The following is a 10,298-nucleotide window of genomic DNA, read 5'->3' as shown; positions in this document are numbered from 1 at the left end:
TGAGTGTCTTCAACAAGTGGCGAAACCAAGGGGAAACGACGTCCAAACGTCGAGGTGTTGGGCGCCCCCACCTCATTACATATGTCGGACGTTGTACGCTGAACAGGCTGGTAAAACAGGACCGGCAGCGAACTGCATCTGAACTAACATCAGAGTTTAATGCTGGGCCAAGTACAAGTGTCTCTGAACTAGTACTAAAATTTCTGGTAGAAACTAAAATTTCCGGAAATTTTGAACCTGTTGGTAAAAAAGCCGTTTTTTTTTCGATTTCCTTCCGGAAAAATTGGAAACATTGAAAAAATAAAAAATGTTTGTATTAGGTTAATTTTACTAGTAATGATATTCCTTTTTTTTTTTCAAACGCATGAAAAATGTAAGTTCAAAAATTTCAATATTGCGAATATTAAAATATAGCACTCGAAAATAAAACTATTCCAATTATTATCTGTATTAAAATACTAGATTTATACGTATATGTTTGTCCCCACACAAAAGTTTATGTTTGTCTCCAGTCATTTCGACAATGAGATATTGAACCCACAAGTGCTAGAAACCTGCCGTTTTTATTGGACGATTCCAAATTTTGTGTAAATTGTCCAGTTCTAATGAGTATTTAAAAAAAACATGGCCATTAGTTCTTTATTAAATTTTTAGGGGCACACTCGAAGTACTGATTTTATTTATTTATTTATTTTAAGTAAAGCTTCATACCCTACGAGTTATATATTCCAACATCACATAGTTGTATATAGATGTTATTTAGTATATCTCTCAGGTGTTTGTTTCATGGCCAAATGATAAGAAAACGAAGGATAACCATTTATTCAGTCTAAGATGAATCTTGATTGTTTGGAGAGTTTTCTTTTAAATAAACTCCGTATATAACCGACATAATAAATTGTGTGTGTAATTTATTTACTTATTACACAATGCATGCAAAAAGAGAGAAAACACTGATCATATATGAATTAGAAATTCCAACAACAAATGGGCTCAAATCCTGAAACGGTGCGAGATATTGAAAGAAATAGTCGAAAAAAATCCCCTTTACGATACCCCTTGCCGATTTTTATGAACGCGTTCTTCACTTGTATCTGTAAAGGGACATGTACAGATATGAGGAATGACAAGGAAATTCATGCTCATATGTGAATGATGCGCTGTGTAGAGAGCGCAGGTTCAGCTAATTGAAAATTAATAGTCTGCACTTATTTCTGTTATGTCCTTTATTCGTGGATGTGCATTAATTACAGAAGTTACAGTTACAGTTACATACAGTTACATGCATTAATTACAGTTACATACAAGCCTACCAACATGAAGTGTTCTGTTGCAACAAATAGGTCTCTTGAATAAAACTTAGTTCTCAATATGCTCTTTGGTCTGGTGAAGTTTTGTTAATTTTAACCAAATTACTTCTTAAGAGAAAGAACAGTAGGCAAATTTCACTAATACTCATGCATTAAAACATATAATTACTATTATTTAATATTTTAATATAGACACTTATAAAAACTTTATGTACAAAATCCTGTATGTAAACAAACACATGTTTTCTAGTGCGACAGATTATCTATTACAATCAAAATGAAAGGGACTATGTTTGTAAGTTAATAACTCTTGAATCATCAGACCGACCTCGATAAAATTTTCAACATAGATGAGGTTTGGGAAGGTTTTTATCATTTTACTTTGAAGGTGCAACTTAAGGGAAGGGGAGAGGGGAAAATGACATATTAGTGCCGAATCCACAATTTTCGGGGTCGCTGAAATGAACAATGACACTTCCGATGCCGTTTAAATGAAAATTCAGTCCCCAACTTGGAGGAGGCAAGAGATATTCTGGCGGTACGGAACGGTACAGTGTACCGGCACATTTTTGATGAGATGAAATATTTACTTTTCTGTCTTAAAAATGGGTTGATATACCGCAAAAAATGAGGTATTGAAGGAACAAAAAATGACTACCACTTTAGCGTGTTAGTTGGGTGTCAATTCAACACCCTGCACATCGCCTTCAGAGCATGTCAGAAATACCTCGTTACTTTCTGTGAGCATTTGCATTGTTTTTTATTGTTTGGTATGAGCAAAGCTTTGAGAAATATATTTCACACTTGTGGCAAGTAACTAATAACCTTCTGTTTTATGTAATCGGTTACAATAATGTTGTTGTAACCTTGCGAATCATCTGACAACAGTTATACAGATAGCAGTGCTTTCGTCTATTTTCTTTATCTGTTATTCTTGTGTCTTAGCACGTATGAACAGAAGATGGCAGGACTGTTGCATATATAACTGTTGTCAGACGATTAACAGGTTTACATTATTCTGGCCGATTACAGAAAACATAGAACATTACTCTTTACTTGGCATAAGTGTCAAATATATTTCGCAAAGCTTTGCTCATATTAAACGATAAATACCAATGCAAATTCTCTCAGGTAGTAACGAATTACTTCTGATATGCTCGGAAGGTGATATGCTTGGTGCTGAATTAACACACAAGTAACACGCTGAAATGGTAGTCATTTGTGTTTTTCCACTCCTCATTTTTTACAGTGTAAGAAACTTTAAAAATACCAAATAGTAAATGTATAGGTTTATAGAAAATCAGAGTTTTTTTGTTTTCGTTTCCTTTTTTCTTTCCAGAGAAAGAGCTGTGAATCTTTGTTAATTCTTGAAGCCAGTTAACAGTATTCATGGACTAGAAATATATATGGGACCTTCTGTCTTTCGCTCGACGTCCACTCTAGTAAATACAAAATAGATTTGATTTTGAAAGCATAATATAATAAAATATTTGAAAATTTAAATTTTATGCAAATTTTCCGTTGTTTTTTTTTCAAGTTCGAGAAAAACGTAAAGAACATGTTTTCTACCCACAATTTCTATTTTCCCAGGCCTTCACAGCACTGCTCTGAAGACATAGTGCACCGAACACTCCTAACAATAGGCCTCCGCAGCCGACGACCCATTCATGTGCGAATGTTAACAACACGATATCGGCAACTACGACTGAAATGAATACGGGACCATCGCCACTGGACCTTGGTATAGTGGCAGAGCATTGCATTGTCTGATGAATCCCGATAACTTCTTCATCATGACGATGGGAGGGTGCGAATCCGTCGTATTCCAAGGGAACAGCTCCTTGACACCTGTGCTGTGCGACGGAGACAAGCTGGCGGCGGATTAATTATTATCTGGGGAACATTCACGTAAGCATCCATGTGTCTAGTGGAGCTCGAACAAGGCACCATGACGGCCGAGGCGTATCGCACACTGCTTGCAGACTACGCACACTCCTTCATGACGACGATGTTTCCCAACGGTAATAGCATTTTTCGACAATATAACGCACCATGTCACAAGGCCAGGAGTGTGATGGAGTGGTTCGAGGAGCGCAGAAGCGAGTTCCAAGTGATGTTCTGGCCCCCCAACTCGCCGGATCTGAACCCAATCGAACACATCTGGGATGTGATTGAACGTAACGTGAGGGTGCATCGCCCCCTCCCCGGAATTTACGGGAATTAGGTGACCTGTGTGTCCATATGTGGTGTCAACACTCTCCATCGACTTACCAAGGATCATTGTGTGCATGCCAAGACACGTCGCCGTTGTTATCCGTGCCAAAGGTCGACATACTGACAATTAGGTAGGTAGTCATAATGGTCTGGCTGATGTGTGCGTATATTTTAACTCATAAATTTTGTCTCTACCCGAATTCGAGTCGAGTCGAGACAGAGACTGTCGAGTCGAGACAATATTTTCTCGAGACGAGTCGAGACAGGCTTAAATCTCGACTCGACTCGACTCGTGCGTATCCCTACCCTTCATGAACCTCTCGTTATGCTTAAGGATTCTGGTAACTTCTAGATGAAATTAAGACAAGTGAATATTGTTTCACAATGTAATACTCACAATAACCATCCGAATACAATACTTAAAACTTTGAAGTAGCCGGCTACATCTACAACTATTGGATGTAATAGAGGAATAATATCAAAGAAAGAACCTGTTCCTGAATCCATTAATATAAAACATTTCTCGCTATTTCTTACTGTTTTTGTTCAGTGGCGAAATGTTGAAACCAAAAATCGTTAATTTGGACCATTTCCGGTTTGAATAGAGGATTAAGGGAGGGTATAGAATCTATTCTTGGGACGCTGAATAGATTGCAAAAGAAGTGCTTCTCAATATCTTTTCCAGCTCTTGTTCTATGAAAATCAGTATTGAAACCAGAAGTACTATAGATTGAACTACTTCCGGTTTCGATAGAGTGTCCTACGAATATTTTTGTTCTATGGCAATAAATATTGAAATCCGAAATGATTATTTTTAATTACTTGCGGTTTAAATCGAGGGTTAATGGAGAAGACAGGACCTGTTTCTGGGGTGTTGAACCGATTGCAAAATCCGCATCTCGATATCTTCTATTGTTTTGTCTGTGATAACTGACGACAGACGAACAGACAGACAAACCCGTTCTGTAAGACTTCCGACACTTATGCATAGCATAATTTGAAAATCTAAAAAATCAGGTCCTAAATTTTGTATGTGAATTTACAAAATGAAACGAGATGAGGACATCTTTTTCGATAATCGAAACTAGAGAAAAAAAATTCTTCGAGAAGAGAGACGAGATGTGACTTACAAAATTTAGATAAGTAAACCCTATTTCTCGTGTCGACTCGTGAACACCTCTATATCAGACGTATTTCTGATTATATTGGTAATAATATTCGAACTGTGTTACACAATAGGCTTCAGTGTTTATCAAAATTGGAGAGTGCGTCTATTACAGTACGTTCCTTAGGTTTTGCTACAGTCAATAGTTACTATTTATACAGGGTGCGGCACGTAAAACCGGCCCGTAAAGTGAACACATAAAATGAAATGTAATATATTGAATATGATTAACTACAACACATAAATGAAATGTAATGTATTGAATATGACTACTCACCTTCACAGCAGCCTTCACAGCAGGTGCTGAAAGTGTCCTCCGCCCACTTCAACACACATGTGAGCACGATTGAGGAGATTCACATATACCTTTGTCAGTTCTTGTGTTGTAATGCTATTGGTGACATCCTGGATCCTGGTCTTGAGTTCTTCAATTGTGTGTGGATTTGTTTCGTATACTCTTCCCTTTAACAGTCCCCATAAGTAAAAGTCACACGTGGACAAGTCTGGTGACCGAGGAGGCCACAAGCCTTTGCTGATTGTCCTCTCTGGTGTAAACATCTCATGCACAAGGGACAATGATGCAGCTGATGTGTGGCATGTTACACCGTCCTGCTGAAAGTAACATAACTGACGCTCCTCTTCGGTCAAGTGTGTATAAAACTCCTCCAGGATTCCCATATACACGTCACTGTTCACTGTCGTCTCAAAGAATATGGGCCCAAATAACGCGTGTGGCGGAAATGGCACACCAAACACCAATCTTCTCATCATGCAAGGGTACCTGGTGGATTGCGTGTGGATTTTCTGTCGACAATACCGCTTGTTTTGGGAATTTACGTACCCAGACAGGTGGAACCACGCCTCGTTACTCATGATGAGCATTAGTGGATCCAAGAAACCACTGGCAACATTGCTCAACAGCCATGAACAGAAATACACCGTCTTCTGCAGGTCAGGCTCCTTCAGTTCTTGCACAACACTTATCCGGTACGGTTTTAACTTCAGTCACCTTAAAACACGTCTGCAACTTCTCTCACTCGCATGAACCTGTTGACTCAATCTCCTGGTTGACTTTCGAGGACTTCTTGTCATTATCTCCTCCACCTGCATCTTTAATTCAGGTGTGCAGACAGATGGTCGTCTGTTCCTGGGAGCATTTTGAACCGATCCTGTACGCCGCCATTTTTCAATCAATTCCTGAATGGTGCTTTTTGCTGGCACAGAACGTCCTGGAAATTTCTCCCGAAACAAATTCTTTGTTTTCACAAAAGATCTAGTGAGAATGAACCCTTCAACAATGGCAACACGCTCGGGTATCGAATACGGCATTATCACACACTGACACTCACCCGGCTTAACACAACGAGGCCTTTTTCTCAACTGGTTTCGACAAGTTTCACTGGCTGCGGCTGCACGTGACTGCTGCAGGTCACGTAAGTCGACCCGACCTCGACACGCCATCTCTTGGTAGGAAGGTAGATTATTTAAGTGTTGCCAAAAACACAATATACCAGAATATTACGACGGGCCGGTTTTACGTGCCGCACCCTGTATAACGCTTATATTCTATTGTTATAGTATTTAATCAGTGTTCAAGGGAGACGTTTATGCTCATTGTGTTACATTGTTCTAGTTTCCAGGAAAATGTTTACTTTATCTGAGTTACGGGAAAGTAAAAGAAAAGTGTGTTCTCAATTTTAAAAAAGACCGAAAAAAAAGGAAAAGAGGAAGAAGGAAAAATAGTCACTGACTATCCCTTTCTTGACAATTTGAAATGACATAAGGTAACGTCGTACAAGCATTGATGGATCGGTTTTGTCAGCGGGAGAGTTGTCCGCTGACGCTATTTGAGTGCTGTTTTGCGGTTTTTTTTTGGGGGGGGGAAAGAGACCATGCCTTAGAGTTTCTTAAACTGTATAAGAGGATAGTGAACAGAGTATACCATTCATTTTTCTGACAACACAAAGGCCACTAGAGGTAATAGACTGCATAAGGTGAAGGAGCTCTTGGGTATGTGGTTGCAACGTTTTAAGTTGACGTACACCCCAGGCAAGAACATTGTTATTGATGACAATATGGTTGCCTTCCGTGGTAAACTAAGCTTCAAACAATATATAAAAGGTAAGCGTCATAGGTACGGTGTAAAATTGTTCAAGTTGTGTTCATCTTCAGGATACACATGGAATCTGAGAGTGTACTGTGGAAAGGATGACAACGTAGGCGACACAGGACTGACAGAGAGAGCAGTAATGTCCCTTTCTGAACCTCTGTTTGACTGTGGCCGCACAGTGGTAGCTGATAATTTCTACAACTCTGTAATGTTAGCACATTCTTTCCTGGCTCGAAAAACAAATCTACTTGACACTTTACGGTCCAATAGAATAGAAGTACCTTCAGAGGTGAAATATGCTGTCCTGAAAAAAGGAGAGATGTCAGGAAAAGAAGACAACTAAGGTGTAATTGCTTTAAAAAGGAAAGATGTCAAAGATGTTCTGATGATAATAACAGAATCCTTAGTTGACATGAGAGACTTCATTTTCTAGAAATCAGAAAAAAAAATGAAACCTCAAGCTATTGTTGCACACAACTCCACTAAATTGTGGATAGATTATTCTGATCAGCTCTACGAGGAAGGTTCAATAATTATTGTCCCCGGCATATTGAAAATGCTTAAGCTGGGATGGCTGATGAAGGATATTGTAGCCTAATTTCTTAGATGCCTATATGCTAAATTTCAGAACCATAACTGCTATATTAATATTCTTTTTTGTCGTTTCAGGTGTGAGAAGTGGCACCTAGCTTGAAATATGGAGAAAACATAACAACAAGCTGTCAACAAGTACCTCCAGAAAAAGGGGTTAAGCCCAAAGGAGATTCATGAGGACATGATCATTGTGTTGGGTGATGGGGCTCCTTCCTACCAGGTGGTAAAGAACTGGTGCCACGACTTCCGTTGCGGCAGGGAAAGCTGTCAACAGGCCTCTGGTGCTGGTCCTGCAACAACAGTATGCACCCCAGAAAACATTGATGCTGTGCATGATACGATTATAGCAGATAGGACGAATCACGGTGCAACAGTTAGCAGACATCATTCACATCTCTGTAGGCTCAGTGGAAACCATTGTGCTTGAACACTTGGGATTGAGAAAGGTGTCAGCGCGATGGGTATCCAAAATGTTATCTCGTGAACATCAGAAAGACAGAGTTCAATGTTCAAGGGCTGGTTTGGAGGTTATGAGGGCAGACCTGAAACAGTTCTGTGATAGATTTGTGACAGTAGATGAGACGTGGCTCCACCACTATGATCCCAAGTCCAAGCGACAGAGCATGGAGTGGCGGTACAGTAGTTTGCCTTCCCCATGCATGTTCAAGGTACAAGCATCAGCACGCAAGGTTATGGCCAGAATTTTTGGGGTTGCGAAGGGTATGCTCCTTATTTACTATCTGGAGGTTGGACACACTATCACGGGGGCCTATTATGGAGCCCTAATCCCTAAGTTACACGAAGTAATCCAGGAAAAACTGCACGGGATGTTGTAGCGAACAGTGCTGTTGCATCAAGATAATGCTCCGGCTTACAAAAGCCATCTTACTGGTGCCGCAATTCATGCTGCTGGCTTTGATGTGTTGCAACATCCTCCCTACCCAGACAACTTCGCCCCTAGTGACTTTCATTTGTTCGCAAAGTTGAAGGACCACCTCAAGGGGAAGAAGTTTCAGTCAAATGCAGCTGATATTGAAGCTGTGAAGGAATGGCTCACGGGTCAGCCAGAGACTTTCTTTGAAGCTGGCATAATAGCTTTACAGAATAGATGGAAGAAGTGCATTACTATGAAAGGAGATTTTTTGGAAAAATAATACTCTTTATAGGTCAGGGACAATAATTATTGAACCACCCTCTTATTGTTGGCAGACATTCTAGACACCAGGTTTGAACCAACATATTTACCATTTTACTCCCTTCCGTCCTTTACCCAGGATCATCGCGTGAGTTGTAAGCGCCCGGGGCGAGAATTCCCAGGCTCCCCCTTCTCCCAGTGTGTAATGAAAAACAACCAGAGTTTATCCTGTACTCTTAGATTTAAATACAGAAGGAAAGATCATAATGTAAGATAAATATAGTTAGTATGATGTCAATTTTTAAAGTGAATCGCTTTTGTATTTAAAACATAAAAGTTAATGAAAACCTGGTTTTTGAATTATTGAAATCGAATGCTATTCTTTCTTATTTTGAATTTGATACACATTAACATAGTAATAGCATAGAATATACAAATAACGATACAAATATTAAAGCCCAATATGTAAGTGATACCAAAAACTTCGTAGTTTTCTGACTTTCGCTAAAATTCAACAAAATAAACTTTTCTTCCCTTGCGATTAACACACATTTTTTAGTTATCATACTCGTAGCGTTGGGAAACTAAAGTAACTTTTTCAGGTGACATTTGTAATTATTTGTGAGTATTTGCTTCAATTCAATCCTACAATTATAACTTCCGTTTAAGATCAAAATGTACGGTTCGTTAATATTTATTCTGCAAGACGATGTTAACGATTCGTTGTTCTAAAACATGTAGTGTAAAGACCATATACAATAATAATAATTAAAAATACTAATAAATTACAATAGAAGTAAGCAAAATTAACTGCATAATGACATACACATACTTTATTCAAATACTAAATGGCATTCTCCTGACTTTTCTATGAGAAAATGGGGACATCTTGAAATCTAACTTTATGGGTTCATCATTTTTAATAGCTAGTAGGCTATGGCCAATGAATTAAGTCTTTTCTGGGCCATTGTTGACCGTAAATATGTCTATTACTCACGGGTAAAAGTGGATCTGAAAAGGTAGGGGGACGTGGGTTCCCCTTGCCTATCTTTGCCCATTGTAATTTTTTAGAAAGTGGGAGGACGCCAAAGATATACTGTGCTATAGGGACACGACGTTCCTTCGCGTTCCCCCTCACTTTTACCCATGCCATTAGCTGAGTATTTTTTGGATGGAATAGTATTAAAGAAATGTTATTGAATTCTACTGAAGTATCTCCAGTTTGTACCAAACTGTATTACGGATAAGGAGTAAGTAGTAGCAGATCTCGGTCACTTTTCCAAAATAAAAACTCTCCTTACAGATGGCTGGAGAGAGTTCCCGTTGAATAATCCTAGTTGATGTTTTACAATACTGGTAAATTTACTTAGCCGTGTTCTGATCATTAATAAATATCTGAATTAACATTAAATTTTAAAAAATCATTTACTAATATGACAGAAGAAAATGAAATGAAATCTTTAAGTTTTACGTCCCACGGATATGCCGGTTAGGCTAGAGGAGACGGTGATGATTAGTGTTGTCACGAGACGAGACTTTCTCGTGTCTCGTCTCGTAGCGTCTCGTAAACGAGACGAGACACGGGACGGGACAGAACCCTTTTAGACGAGACACGAGACGAGACGGGACGTCTCGTGAAATATCTCGTCTTGTCTCGTGTCTCGAAAATGAAAACTCTGGCAGGAATGGCCAAGATTGAGATTGCCAGTGGTCATATAGATTGCAAAAGGAAAATCCCCTTTCTGAGAAAACATGTTGAAAAGCCTTAAT

This window comes from Thermobia domestica, chromosome 15 (assembly GCF_964235325.1).
Source record: "Thermobia domestica chromosome 15, izTheDome1.hap1.1, whole genome shotgun sequence".
Taxonomy (NCBI): Eukaryota; Metazoa; Arthropoda; class Insecta; order Zygentoma; family Lepismatidae; genus Thermobia; species Thermobia domestica.
This window is presented reverse-complemented; position numbering follows the sequence as displayed.